The sequence below is a fragment of the Antechinus flavipes genome, chromosome 4 (assembly GCF_016432865.1).
Source record: "Antechinus flavipes isolate AdamAnt ecotype Samford, QLD, Australia chromosome 4, AdamAnt_v2, whole genome shotgun sequence".
Lineage (NCBI taxonomy): Eukaryota > Metazoa > Chordata > Mammalia > Dasyuromorphia > Dasyuridae > Antechinus > Antechinus flavipes.
In genome coordinates, this window is record NC_067401.1 from 401,478,625 (window position 1) to 401,494,900 (window position 16,276).

General features: G+C 34.8%; 1 pseudogene; it reads left to right on the forward strand.

Moving 5' to 3' along the window:
- Positions 1-1,212: 1,212 nt before the first annotated feature.
- LOC127561599 (proteasome subunit alpha type-1-like) overlaps positions 1,213-16,276 on the forward strand; it is a 31,166-nt pseudogene continuing 16,102 nt past the window's right edge.

The window sequence follows — 16,276 nt, forward strand, 5'->3', positions numbered from 1 at the left end:
TGCCAGAAGATTAAGAAATAAAAGAAAAGAATGATAATATTGATCGTATCAACTTTTCTTTATCAATCATTTCCATTCAACAATTATCATTTATGGTTCGTCTCCAATGAAGCTTTTTAAAATTCACGAGACAGTATATTAGTGTGAGAAATAAAAACAAAACAAAAGACATTGACCTTGAAGTCAGAAACATAGAGTTCAATTAGAGATTTTTCCATCAGCTATCTTGCCTGCACAATCTTGAGTGAATCATTTGATCTCTCCATACATTTCATTCCTTACATTTATAAAATGAATGCTTATATCTTTAAAGTCTTTTGTTTAATATCTCAAGCTTTCATTGTGGGAATGTGTAACTAGATGGGAAGTAGTATAGATTAAAATGGTCTTTTCCAAAAATATATCACTTAAAAGGCATTAGTGATGTACAGATTTCAGCCAATGTAATTTTATCTAATTACATTCCTGGAAGTACTATTTCACAATTGGTACTGATGAGAAAGTCAGATGCTAAGAGGGGGCACTGATCAGATTGGGGATAATGATAATAACACCGATAACTCATTACTAAAGTATGTGAGAGTCATACTTTGATTTTCATTCTAAAACAGCACAGGCTATATCTCCATAGCAATATAATTTGATAAATTTAGTATGAAATAGTCTCATTTCATCTCTTTGAGAAATTTCTTCTCTAAGCAGGCTGAGTTGACCAGAGAATCATAAGTGTGCCACAATAAGGGTAGTAAGCTGAGATACAAGATAAAGAAGTAGAAGAGAAAATGACTTAAAGCACAAATAGTAGCTAGGTTTAGACAGAGGAAGAAATCAGGAAGGTCAGAAAATTTTCAAAAACAAAACAAAACTTGTTACATAAATAAGGAAGATGGGATCTGAAAGCAAAATAATAGACAGTTTTTAGCAGAAGTCTAGTATATCCAAATATGAACTGGAGGGAAGTCTAAAGAGCAGATTAATTTTTTGTACAGTAGATGGAAAGGAAAAAAAAATAAGGATGATAGATAGGATCAATAGATGAGTTCAAAAACAAAATGAAATTTTAAAAAAAGGAAGTAAGGCAATGAGATAAGATAGGATATGATCAGAAAAGTATGAAAGATAGTAGTAAAAGAAAATGAGGAAAGAGGAAGCAAAAAAATAATGGACTCTTTATCTAAAGGAAAAGCAATATAAATAAGTTGCACCACGCCAATGCCAGATATGTTGCGCCGAAAAGATGGAGGTTAGTCTACATGAGGTTGAATTCTTTGATTCCTATGGTTAGGAAGAGAGGCTTGTGAATCATGATAAGAATTAAGAAACTAAGGAAATTCAGGAAGTAAGAAAAGTATGTGTGCATCTCTGTATATGTCTGTATGGGGGGTTAACAAGTATATATACATATATATATATATAATACACATATAAATGTATACTTTATACATTTTTTGCTTCTCCCGATGAAATTTCATCTACTTAGTAACAGCATTCTTACATAGGAAAAAAATTTTAGATACTCTGTCATCTACTACTTTAGCTAGTTTTCTCAGCTTTGTGTAGTCTAAAACTTGAAAACATTCCAGTATCCATAATCCAGGTAACTGAAAATGATCTGGCTCTCTCTGATTTCTGCTCAAAATTCTTCAGTGCCTTTAATATAGTTTCCCAAGCCATAGAAGCCTAATATTCTCCAAAATTTGAAACTACCCCCATCTTTCAAGGATATCTTCTGTTACATTTTTTTTTTTTACACATAATCTGTCATACCAGATGACTTTTTAAACCCTAAACATGTGATACTTTCTAATGGTCACTAGGCAAATGGTTGATATAGTGGACAGAATAACAGATGTTGAGTTAATGCAATCTCAGTTCAAATCTTGCCTCAGGAAATTACTAAATGTGTGACAAGTCACTTACCTGTGTTTACTTCAATCTCTATATTGTGAAATGGCCATGACAATAGTTAGTACATTAGAGGATTATTGTAAAGATCAAATTAGATAATATTTCAAAGTGCTTTGAAAACTTTAAAATATTTAAATATTAGTTGTTATCTATCATTACGTTTACACATTATTTTTACAGAATAGACTTTAGCACAACTTGTGTTAAACAACTCATTTATGTTCAAATATGTTTAAAGTATTCAGAAAATATATATATCTTATTCCCTTCAAGAAATAAGATGATTTAATACTAGCAAGACTAGCAAGCTTGTTGCAAAAGTAATTCAATGTTAATTGAGCATTGATAAAGGAGAAGAGGAGAGTTAATTGAATGAGATAGTAACTTGGTTTTTAAAGCAAGTCCATTCGGCTTTGGAAGGAAATCATTACAGGGTTAGCTGCACACTTTAAGCAGACTAGGGAGAAAGATAGGAAAACTGAATTGTACATTTTTTTCTATTTCTCTAGGCTATCTATAACTACGGAGATCACATTATGTGAACACCTTTATATTTTGTGAAACTTCATTAAAAGTACATTTTATTTTTTTTTAAATTGGAACCTTAGACTTATAGAGCACTCACTAATAATTTGATATCAGTTTTAGAAGAATCTTATGTCCTTGGCCCTGTGCTATTTAACCTTTTTTTTTAATCAAGACGTGAATAAAAGTCCAGATGGCATGCTTGTCAAATTTGAAGAGGACATAATGCTGAAAGGGACAGCGAACTTGTTGGGTGGCTGTCAAGATCCAAAAAGATCTTGACAGGTTAGAACATTTGGCTGAATCTAATAAGATCAAATTAAATAGTGAAAAATATAAAGTTTTACATGAGGTCAAAAATCTACAAATTCAAAATAGGATTGGCCCATTATGAGTAGGTATTGAAAAAGATCAGGAGGTTTTAATTGACCACAAGCTAAAAATGCACCAACAGTGATATGGTAACCAATAAAAAAGCTACTCTGATCTTTCTTTTAATTAAACAATCACTATGATCCAGGAAACTGGTATAATAGAGCCACTAGTAATATTGGTGTCAAAGGCAAACAAAAAGAAATGTTACTTCAAGTGAAATTTTAAATAGAAATCCAGTGCATGAGGCAATCATCCAAGCTGGAGGGATCACATCAAAAGTCATCTAGTGAAAGGCTCAATTGAAGTTAATTGATGAGGAGAGAGGGAGGTTTCCATTTGTTAGCTTCCTATAGTAGCCAATTTTTATTTATATGTATAACTTCTAAGTTCAATTTCTATACTAGTAAATTATTATAATTACTACATCAATCTCTGTCAAAAATCATTGTCTTTGGGCAAATGCCATAAGAGTAGAGTCACATTTAATTTCTCTTCATGTTCCATAACTCACATTTAAATGTGCCATGCTTCATTTTAGGAATTTTTACAGTTTATTGTATTCTACATTGTTCAACAAATAATTGAATTATTTGATTTGACTCACAATTGGAGTCAGTTATTTCGATTCTATAGGTATCTAACCCTCTAAATTTGTTTAATAAACAAACACTATTAGATTAGACAAGGCTACAAGAAGCAATTAGCTAAATCACTTAATTTGTGTCTTGGTCAAAATTAGACCAAAGTTTTAATTAATCTCTCTCTCTCTCTCTCTGTTCCCCCTCCACCTTACTCCCCACTCCCATCTCTGTCAGATAGAGATAGACAAAGGAACAAGGACAATGAGAGGGAACACAAAGATACAGAAAGTGACAAGAGAGAGAGAAAGAGAGAGAGAGACATGGGTAGAGGGAGAAATAAGAATTCTGATCAATGATCAATGCAATTACCAATTATGAAATCCAAAGATTGATAATGGAGCATATTTTTAACTCATTGTAGAAAGATATTGGACTCAAGGGGGTGGAGCCAAGATGGCAGAGAAGGCACACCTGACTTTCTAAGCTCCTCTCATCCCCCTCATAACCAACTATTTAATTCAGCCTCAAAAACAGCTTTTCACTGCTTAAATTCATGAAGACTGGAAGCCCTACAACTCACCAGCCAAAGTCAATCTGGAAGCTCTCCAGGAAAGATTTGTCCTGAGGGGCCAGGAACAGACTAGCACAGGCAGTGAGAGACTAGCATTCTGAGCAGACCAGGGGCGGGGTGATCTCTGTGGCTAGAGAAGTTATAGGGACCACTCTGCTATAGGCTAACTGCTCTGCCTTGACTACAAAGCAGTAAAGTGGTGGAGAGATTAAAGCCTAAAACAGAGGGTCCTCTAAAAAACACCAGAACCTCAGGAGATCTGACTGTAACCCCTCAAACCCGGAAGTGACTCAGGCAGACTTTCACGCAGCCCTGCAGCCACATCCCCCAGTTAGGGGCTTTTGCGAGGGCAGTTACTAATATGCACAGCAGGGGGGGCACAGCCTGGGCAGCCTCTAATCGGCAGAGTAGGGGGCTCAGCCTGGGACAATAGAACTTCCCCTGCAGCCTGTGCTTCCGGGGCAGACACTTCCAGTCCCTGCAAATCCATTCACTGCTCAGCTGCTAATACCCACAGCCCCAGGGAAGGATTTGGGTTGGGACAGAGAAATTCTCGCTGCTCAGCATCTAGCCCCAGGGCAGTCATTATCTCACACAGCAGGGATTCTTTGAAGGGCACTTTCCCAGCCCGGCCCTGCAGGCCTGAGTTACTTTCTGGTGGGGAACTTTTTCCCACAGCACTCCAGTACCTCACTGCTTTTTGTAGCCGGTGGGCAGGACAGTTACCCCCGTCCATACACCTTCCACTGCTCTGCAGAGGAAGCTGGTAACCTCCTGGCTCTGAAGGCAGACCCTACAGGCTTTAACAAAATGAGTAAAAAAAAATCCAAAGAACGATTGATAGTTTCTATACAGAAAGAGAAAAGCTTTTCAACCCTGTAGAAACTAATAGCAGACAGTCTCCAGACAATTGTTGGTCTCCAATACAAAAGGCGCTCCTAGAAGAGACTATTAAAAACCTTAAAAGAGAACTAGAAGAAAAGTGGGGAAAGGAAAGAGAAGCTATGTAAGAGAGCAACAACTTCCTGAAATGTGAATTGGAAAAGGTAAAAAACTACAAAGAAGTGCAGGGAAACAGAATTTATGAACTGGAAAAGGTTAAGAATTCCCCAGAAAGTAGGATTTGTGAATTGGAAAAAGAAAATAACTCACAAAAAAAAAAAAAAAAAAAAAAAAAATTAGTGAAATGGAAAAAAACTTCATAGAGCAAAACAACTCATTTAAAAACTCAATTGAACATATACAAAAAGAAGTAAAAAAAGGTAATGAAAAAAATAACTTACTAAAAATCAGAAATGAACAAATAGAAATGACTGATTCGTTGAGATATCAAGAATCTGTCAAGCAAAACCAAAAAAATGAAAGATTGGGAAAAAATGTCAAATATTTACTTGGAAAAGCAACAGATCTGGAAAATAGATCTAGGAGAGATAACCTGAGGATCATTGGACTACCCGAAAATTATGATGAAAAAAAACCTAGATACTATTTTACAGGAAATCATCAAAGACAACTACCCAGAAGTAATAGAACCAGAAGATAAAATAGGCATTGAAAGAATTCATCGAATACCTTCTAAAAAAGATTCTAAAATAAAGATCCTGAGGAATATTGTGGCCAAATTTCAGCATTTTCAGACTAAAGAAAAAATATTACAAGCAGCCAGGAAATAACAATTCAAATACCGAAGTGGCACAATAAGGGTCACTCAAGATCTGGCTGCCTCAACATTAAAGGATCAAAGGGCCTGGAATCTGATATTCCAAAAGGCAAAAGAATTTGGAATGCAGCCAAGAATAAACTACCCAGCTAAGCTAAGCATTTTTTTTTCCCATGGAAGAAGATGGACATTTAATGAAACAGAGGAAATCCATTTGTTTCTAAGGAAAAAACCAGACTTAAACAAAAAATTTGATCTCCAACCACAGGACTCAAGAGAAGTAGAAAAAGGTAAAAGGAATTCTTGAGAACTGTATTTCTGTTGTGGATATACATAAAAACCACATGTATAATTTGATTTTTACTAATATAATGTAAAAAAGGGAAGTAGAAATGGAAACGGGATAGTGTCAGGAAAAGGGGAGATAAAAAGAGGGGAAACTACATGCGAGGCAAAGGAAACCTATCATATCTGAGGGAACCTAAGAGAGGGGGAGGAACATTGTGTGAATCCTACTCTCATCACAGTTGGCTCAAAGAGGAAATAATTAACATATTTGTTTTACAGAGAATCTTCTCTCACCTCATTAAAAAGTGGGAGAGGAAAAGGGAAAAGGAAAAAAAAGTAATAAGGGAAGGATACAAGAAAGGGAAGGGATTCAAAGGAAGGGGGGAGGGATACTAAAGAGGGAGAGCTGTGTGATGCAAGTGGGACCAATAAGTTTAATGTTAGGGAAGGAGGGAAGGAGGGCAAGAAAAGGAAAAGCATAATTTGGGGATATTAGGATGGCAGGAAATAGAGAATTAGTACTTTTAACCGTAAATGTGAATGGCATGAACTCTCCCATAAAGCAGAGGTAGATAGCAGACTGGATCAAAAATCAGAACCCTACAATATGTTGTTTACAGGAAACACATTTAAAACAGGGAGATACATACAGAGTAAAGGTAAAAGGCTGGAGCAGAATCTATTATGCTTCAGGTGAAGTCAAAAAAGCAGTGATAGCCATCCTTATCTCAGATCAAACAAAAGCAAAAATTGATCTCATTAAAAGAGATAAGGAAGGAAACTATATCTTGCTAAAGGGTACTATAGACAATGAAGCAATATCAATATTAAGAATATATGTACCAAGTGTTATGGCATCTAAATTCCTAAAGGAGACGTTAAGAGAGTTGCAAGAAGAAATAGACAGCAAAAATGGGAGATCCAATCTTGCACTCTCAGAATTAGATATATCAAATCACAAAACAAATAAGAAAGAAATTAAAGAGGTAAATAGAATATTAGAAAAATTAGGTATGATAGATCTTTGGAGAAAATTGAATGGTGACAGAAAGGAGTATACTTTCTTCTCAGCAGTTCATGGAACCTACACAAAAATTGACCATATATTAGAATATAAAGACCTCAAAATTAAATGCAGCAAGGCAGAAATAGTAAATGCTTTCTTTTCACATCATGATGTAATAAAAACTACATTCAACAAAAAGTTAGGTGTAAATAGACTAAAAAGTAATTGGAAACTAAATAATTCTATCTTAAAGAATGATTGGGTGAAACAGCAAATTATAGACACAATTAATAATTTCACTCAAGTTAATGACAATGATGAGACATTATACCAAAATTTGTGAGATGCAGCCAAAGCAGTAATAAGGGGAAACTTTATATCCTTGGAGGCTCCAAGATACTGTTTGCAAAATACTCCTGTTAAATGTAATTCAAATAATTATGGGAATAAAATGCTTACTTTTCATGGAAAAGGTGAATTTTCTCAAAGTGTTAAACAAATACCTTTAATTTTATGAATAGAACTTAGAAAATCGAGAGAAGTTAAATGTTCTATCTAGTCTTCCTTTACTAGAGAGCATCCAGGTTGGAATCACTTATGGATTAAAAAAAAATATATCTTAATGGAGCTAACCATTCCTCTAATTCATGAAAGGAAATAAGACACAGCTATTTGCAAACCAAGAAAATTCCTAAAATGGGTTAGGCTGCTGACTGAGTTCAAAAACAATGAGATAAAATAATGTTTTTAAAGAATTAGTAGTTGAAGCTGTGTTTAATAATGTATTCCTTCACAACAGGGACTTATGTGGATATTGTATATTTAGAAATGTAAAAATGATGTATTTTATTCCTTTTTATTATAGTTTTTTATTTACAAAACATATGCATGGGTAATTTTTCAACACTGACTCTTGCAAATCCTTTTGCTTCAAATTTCCCCTTCCCTCTCACTTACCCTCTCCCCTAGATGGCAGGTAGTACAATACATGTTAAATATATTAAATCCAATATATGTATACATATTTATACAGTTATCTTTTTGCATAAGGAAAATCAGATATAGAAAGGAAGAAAAAAAACCTGAAAAGGAAAACAAAAATATAAGCAAACAATAACAGAAAGAGTGGAAATGCTATGTTGTGGTCCACATTCATTTGCCATAGTTCTCTCTCTGGGTGTAGCTGATTCTCTTCTTTACTGAACAATTGGAACTAGTTTGGATCATCTCATTGTTGAAGAGAGCCATTTCCACCAGAGTTGATCATTTTATAATCTTGTTGTTCTGTGTATAATGTTCTCAGTTGGTTTTCTGGAGGTCTTTTGAGCAGCCTTCCTTTCAGCAGATTAATCACCACAAGAATAGCCAGGTAATAAAGTCCAAATCCTTTATTATCTCCTTTACAGTCTAGTTTCCTTGCCTGGGGCCCAGACTAGCTTTCTTAGAGGCCTTCCAGAGTCATGGTTTTAATGGGGAAGCCAAGGAGGAGAGCCCTGCCACTGGGGTGCTGTGAGATGGAGTGAATGAATCTATCTCTGAGTCCAAGGGTTTGTGCTTCAGCCTCCAGTCACGACAAAGGTAGATGATGGAATGAATGTGTCTCTGGGTCCCTGCTGACTGTTAGAGACTCTATTATAATTACATCATTGTAGGTGTGCATCTTGTAGAACTCTATTAAGTACTAAGTACATGTACTGAACTAGAGAAATATTAAGCACCATGCTAAACTAGATAACCATTGTCTTTATCAATTCCACTGAGTTAACACCTTGTAAGAATCTTTGTTTTAGAGTTCTGGCCTATATCAGCTGTGTATAATGATCTCCTGGTTCTGCTCATTTCACTCAGCATCAGTTCATATAAGTCTCTCCAGGCCTCCTTGAACTCATCCTGCTGGTCATTTCTTACAGAACAACAATATTCCATAATATTCATATACCCCAATTTATTCAATCATTCTCCAACTCATGGGCATCCACTCAGTTTCCAGTTTCTGGTCACTACAAAAAGAGCTGTCACAAACATTTTTGTACATACGATTGGGATACAGGCCTAGTAGAAATACTGCTGGATCAAAGGGTATGCACAGTTTGATAATTTTTTGAGCATAATTGCAAATTGCTCTCCAGAATGGCTGGATGTATTCACAACTCCACCAACAGTGTATCAGTGTCCCAGTTTTCTCACATCCCCTCGAACATTACACATTATCTTTCCCTGTCATCTTAGCCAATCTGACAGGTGTGTAGTGGTATCTCAGAGTTGTCTTAATTTGCATTTCTCTGTTCAATAGGGCTTTGGAGCACTTTTTTATATGACTAGAAATAGTTCAGTTTCTTCATCTGAAAATTGTCTGTTCATATCCTTTGACCATTTATCAATTAAAGAATGGCTTGATTTCTTATAAATTCGAGTCAATTCTTTATATATTTTGGAAATGAAGCCTTTATGATGTATTTTAAAACAAAGAAAAAAAAAAGAGGACAGGAACTCAACATAATGCATGTAAATTAGCTTTTTAAGGAGTTTAGCTTGATAAGTTAATAGTATGGATGCTAGGATATACCTCAGTATATATTTTTCTAAAGCTTTAGTCATTAATTATAATTAAATAACAATGGTGATTTCTTTTCCTCTGTGGCAGTTGGGATTAAATGACTTGCCTAGGATCATACAGCTAGCACTTGTTAAGTGTCTGAAGTCAAATTTGACTCAGATCTTCCTGATATCAAGGCAGGTGCTCTATCTAGCTGCCTCCAATGCTGAAATATTGATCAAGGTGATATTATGTGGAATTATCACTCTATCCTACATAGATTTTACCTACCAGACTATGTGGTATGATAGACAGAAAGTTGGCCACCAAATTGGGAAGACTGGAAGACTGGATCTGATTTTGAAAATGCCTTTTTCATTCAAGATTTTGTTTAGATTGTTGTCCTTCATTCTTGAAGAGGGCCAAAATAATATCACTAAGCTAGAGTCAAGTTACAGTGTGTCTGACTGTGGCTGATCAGACAAATATGAGTTTGGAATGTTCTGCCACAGGTTGGACACAAATAGTCCATAAGAACATTTGGGTTGGATTCTGTAACTTTGTGTATCTTGCATTTCTTCTGAGCTTATTCAATTATACTTTGATCATACAGCACAGTATCTACTCTGATGAGAGCATGCCATGCTGGGTGGTTCTGTGCCGGTCTCTCATATTATATAATCAATTGTAAATTTTTCTTTTTTTGTAGTACACATTTATAAATCATGTTGGAAGAGAAAAATCAGAAAAAAAAACATAGGAGAGAAAAAAAGCATTACAAAAAAGTGAACATAACATAGTTCTCTATAGTTCTTTTTCTGAATGCTGAGGCATTTTCTGTCCCAAGTCTATTGCTTTGGATCTCTGAACCACTGAGAAGAATCACTTCTTTAATACTTAACCACTACACAATCCTGTTGTTGCTGTGTACAATCTATTCTTGGTTTTGCAATTCTAAAGTTTTTAAGAGATATCTTGAAAAGGGTCCTTGTGTTGTTTTTTTCTGACCACCTTATGAGCACTTGCTCTGTGTGAGTTCTCTATAAAATATTCTTTTGGGCAAGTGTACATTTGGCATTTAAACAATGTGGTCAGCACAATGAAACTGTGCTCTCTGCAGTTGAGTTTGATTGCTTGGAAGTTTAGTTCATGAAAGGACCTCAATGTCTGGTACCTTATCCTGCCAGGTGATCTGCAGATTCTCCATAAAGTAATTCAAATGGAAGCCATTCAATTTCCTGGTATGGCCCTGGTATACTGTCCAGGTTTTCTATGCATCCACAATGAAGTTAGCACAATGGCTCCTGTAAACCATTGATCTAATATTTCTCCTCTTCTGCACTTTCCTTCAGAGCCTCCCAAACACTTAGCTAGCTCTGGAAATACATGTATTAATCTCATTATTAATGTGGACATCCCTGGAAAGTATACTGCCATAGAAAGTGAACTTATCCACAGCATTCAGAACTTCCACAAATTATTTTTGCACATGTGGATCCTTTTGTCTTTCTACATTTTTCTAAAACTATTAAAACTCACCATTTCTTATACCACAGTAATATTCCATCACAATCATATATCATTTTGTTCAGCCATTCCCCAATTGATGGGAGGGCCTGCAATTTTTAATACTTGGCCATCACAAAGATAGCTGCTATAAATATTTAGGAACATATAGCTTCTTTTCCTTTTTTTCTAATCATCTTTGGAAGTAAACCTAGTATAGTTTCCAGCAGAATAATGTCATGTAATAAAATAGAGTTTATTTAGGGAATAATTAGGATATGTTTCAAAAGTAATATCTGAGACTGAATTTTGTACCATTTCATGGTATTTTCCAAAATGCTTAAAGGAGTTGAGTGCAGTCTATCTCTATCTTTTATATAAAATTCTCACCAGAAAGGAACATCCAGATGTGGTATGGAAGACATTTTAAATCAAAGGAGTGATACATCTCACTTTGTTAGACACCACATAATGTTTCTATCTTGAAAAAAGTGATGTTTTTAAATTCATTCTCTAGAAACTGTCACTATAACGAAGGGGATTTAATTCATGGAAAATGACATGTCGTTTAAACTGATAAATGATTAGAGCCCTCATTTCTATAAAACTTGTATTCATGTGTTTTCTTATAGGAATTACAGTGCACATTCCCTCTTCTCTTACCCTCACAGAAATGTTAATAAAAAATAGCATATTTGAAGAGACAATCTTTCATAAGACTTCACAGCCTAGATGAAATATGAAAACAAAATATTCAGAAATTATGGTTTACTGTTAACATTTGTATGTCCTCCTTTGGGAATTCTTAAACAGCTAGGGATGGGGAAACACTTTATATAAAAGGTGATGCTTAACCTGAACTTTCAAGGAAACTAAAGATCTAAAAGGGCAAGAGGAAGGAAGGGTGAATTCCAAGTATGAATTGCCTGGGCAAAAGGTGTGACACAAGAAATGGGGAGAACAGCAAGAAAATGATTTTGCCCTGAGGAAAAAAAATCATTGAAGGAAAAGAATTTTAAATAAATCTGGAAAAATAGGTTACAGCCAAGTTGTGAAAGGCCTCAAATGCCAGGGGAAGGAAACACCTGAGTCTATTAAGCATGGGAAAGATAGGAATGTTTGGGAGGGGGTGTCTTTTGCTTTTTTCCTGTCTCAGTTGGAGAGGTATATATTTGCTCCTGTGGGAATCCTCCCATCTCAAATAAAATAGATGCTGCATTTTTAAAACTGCCAAATGGTGATATTTGGTTTTATATTTCTGGTAGTATCCAATGTGGTGAAGCAGTTTTACCACAATATGTGCATCATAATAAAGTGGATGGGGAGAAGGATTATTTTCTTACCCATTTTCACTCTCACCAAGACCCATTTTAGAGTCTGTGCTCCTGAGAAATGGGTTTAGAATTTTCTTTCATGTGTTGCAATTCTAGGCACAAATAATCAAGTCCCTGGACCCAGGATTTCCAGTCATGAGGAGGAGGCAACATTATTAGATATAAGATTTCAGGTAAGATGTTGTTATCCTAGCACTGAATCCCTAAAAAGCCAAAGTGCCCAGGATTCATACTCATGTGGGATTTTGAGCTTTAAAGTAACTGGAACTAGGTTATATAGTAACTGAATTAAGCTGCAAACCTAATCCTTTTCCTCTTTCTAAAGACTAATGTCATATAAAGAAGGATTACAATTTCCGCAGGTGAGGAAGAAAATGTGATGGTTGTTCTTGCTAGAGCTTTAATTTATTGTTTTGTAAAGGCTAATCTATCAAATGTCTAAATTGATATTAAGGAAACACAATGGGTAAAGTCTAGAGTAAATGACAGAAAGATTGGATCTTCCCCAAGATCACTGTAAGGATAATGAAACACCATTGGGAAAGATGTGAAATAACACATAACTGACCTTCAGACAATATGGGGCAGTGTGTGAACTGTTACACTTACTATTATCTTCAACTCTTCATTTTTCTTTTTATGGTTGAATCTAACTGTATGAAAGTGAAATAAAATAGTATTTAAATGATATAAAATGTAATGAATATAAGTACACAAAATCAGACTTTTTTTAAACAAAGATTTACAATATTTGGCTTCAAACTAGGCATAGTCACTTGCTTCCAAATCATCTATATTTTGATTTTAATTAATTTTGATTATTATTTGCTTAAATTTATTTATTTTTTGAATGGATGCCCATCAATTGGAGAATGGCTGGGTAAATTGTGGTATATGAATGTTATGGAATATTATTGTTCTGTAAGAAATGACCAGCAGGATGAATACAGAGAGGACTGGCGAGACTTACATGAACTGATGCTAAGTGAAATGAGCAGAACCAGGGGATCATTATACACTTCGACAACGATATTGTATGAGGACATATTTTGATGGAAGTGGATTTCTTTGACAAAGAGACCTAACTGAGTTTCAATTGATAAATGACGGACAAAAGCAGCTACACCCAAAGAAAGAACACTGGGAAACGAATGTGAACTATCTGCATTTTTGTTTTTCTTCCCGGGTTATTTATACCTTCTGAATTCAATTTTCCCTATGTAACAAGAGAACTGTTCGGTTCTGCAAACATATATTGTATCTAGGATATACTGCAACATATCCAACATATAAAGGACTGCTTGCCATCTAGGGGAGGAGGTGGAGGGAGGGAGGGGAAAAAAATTGGAACAGAAACGAGTGCAAAGGATAATGTTGTAAAAAAAAAATTACCCTGGCATGGATTCTGTCAATATAAAGTAATTATTAAATAAAAATAAATAAATAAATAAATAAATTTATTTTTAATAAAATTTCTTTATGAATCATGTTTTGAGAGAAAAAAATAGAGCAAAGTGAAAAACCATGGGAGATAAAAAAAAGTAAACATATATTCATTCAGTCTCCATAGTTTTCCCTCTGCATGCAGGTGACATTTTCTATATAAAGTCTATTTGGTTTGCTTTGGATCACTGAACCTTTGAAAAGAATCAAGCCTTTCACAGTTGATCACAGCACATTCTTGATGTTATTGTATACAGTATATTCCTGGTACTGAGTGTTTTGCTCAGCAACACTTCATGTAAATCTTTCCAGGTCTTTCTATAATCAGCTTGTTCATCATTTTAATAGAACAATAATATTACATTATTTTCATATATCACAACTTATTCAGCCATTCTTCAATTCATGATTGTCTACTCATTTTGCTGCAGCAAAAAGAGCTTTTACAAACATTTTTGCACACGTAGGTCTTTTCCTCTCCTTTATGATTTCCTTGGCATAAAGACTCAGTAATGGCATTCCTGAGTCAAAGGGTATGCATAGTTTTATAGCCCTTTGGATATAATTCCAAAATGTTCTCCAAAATGGTTGGATCAGTTCACAATTCCACCAATAATGCATTAGTGTCCCAGTTTTCCCACATCCTCTCCAATATTCATCATTATTTTTTTCCCTATCATCTTAGCCAATGTAAGAGGTATGAAGTGGTAGCATAGAGTTGTTTTATTTGCAGTTTTCTAATCACTAATGATTTAGAACATTTGTTTCATATGATTATAGATGGCTTTAATTTTGTCACCTAAAAATTTTCTGTTCATATTTGGCAATTAGTCAATTGGGGAATGACTTGTATTTTTATAAATTTGATACACTTTAATATATATTTTAGAAATTAGACCTTTAACAGAAACATTGTCTGTGATGATTTTTTCCCAGCTTTGTATTTCCCTTTAAATCTTGTTTCTGTTGGTTTTGTTTGTGTAAAACCTTTTAAATTTAATATATCATCACTGTTATTCAACATTGTACTAGAAATGTTGGCTATAGCAGTAAGAAAAGAAAAACAAACTAAGGAATTAGAATAGGCAATGAGGAGAAAATATTAACACTCTTTGCAGATGATATGATGATTTACTTAGAGAATCCTAGAAAATCTTCCAAAAACCTACACAAAACTTTAACAAATTTCAGGATATAAAATAAACCCACACAAATCATCAGCATTTCTTTATAATACTGACAAAGCCCATCAGCAAGAGATAGAAAGAGAAATTCTATTTAAAAATAACTGTACAAAATAACTGTTTGAACATATATACATATATTGTATTTAATTTATACCTTTAACATATTTAACATGTATTGGTCAACCTGCCATCTGGGGAAAAGGATAGGGGGAAGGAGGGGAAAAGTTGGAACAAAAGGTTTTGCAATGATCAACGCTGAGAAATTACCCATGCATATATCTTGTAAATAAAAAGCTATAATAAAAAAATAAAAATAACTGTAGGCAAAATAAAATATTTGGGGGTCTACCTGCCATGACAAACCCAAGAACTATATGACAAAATTACAAAACAATTCTCACAAGATGGTGGAGAGCAGGCGTGACTTTCTGTGACCTCCTCTGATTTTTTCTCACACCAACAGCAGATTAAGCCTCTAAAGTAGTTTTGGAGTCACAGAACCCACAAATATCTGGACAGGGAGCCCGGGCAAGGAGTTGGGGCTAAAGACAGAAGTTTGCAGTTTCCATCATCTTGGAATCATCTGTGAGCCTCTTTAGGCTACTCTGTCCTAATTGCAAGCAAGTTGGCAGATTTGCTACAAAATTTCTGGTCATATGAAAAGATGCTCCAAATCATTATTGATCAGAGTAAGGAAATTAAGACCATTCTGAGGTACCACTACACACCTCTCAGTTTGGCTAAGATGACAAAAAAGATAATTATGAATGTTGGAGGGGATGTGGGAAAACTGGGACATTGGTTCATTATTGGTTGAACTGTGAATAGATTCAACCATCCTGGAAAGCAATTTGGAACTATGCTCAAAAAGTTATCAAACTGTGCATCTCTTTGATCTATCAGTGTTTCTACTGGGCTTATATCCCAAAGAGATCTTAAAGGAGGGAAAGGGATGTGCAAAATGGCTGTGGCAATACTTTGTGTTGTGGCAAGAAACTGGAAACTGAATGAATGCCCATCAATTAGAGAATGGCTAAATAAATTGTGGTATATGAATGCTAAGTGATAGCTAAGATATAGAACTATTATTCTATAAGAAACAATCAGCAGGATGAATACAGAGAGGCTTGAAGAGACTTACATGAACTGATGCAAAGTGAAATGAGCAGAACCAAGAGAACATTATATATGGCAATAGCAATATTATACAACAATCAATTCTAATCGATGTGACTCTCTTAAACAATGAGATGATTGAGGCCAGTTCCAATTGTTCAGTGATGAGGAGAGCCATCAACACTCAGAGAGAGGATTGTGGGAACTGAGTGTGGATCACAATATAATATTCTCATTTTT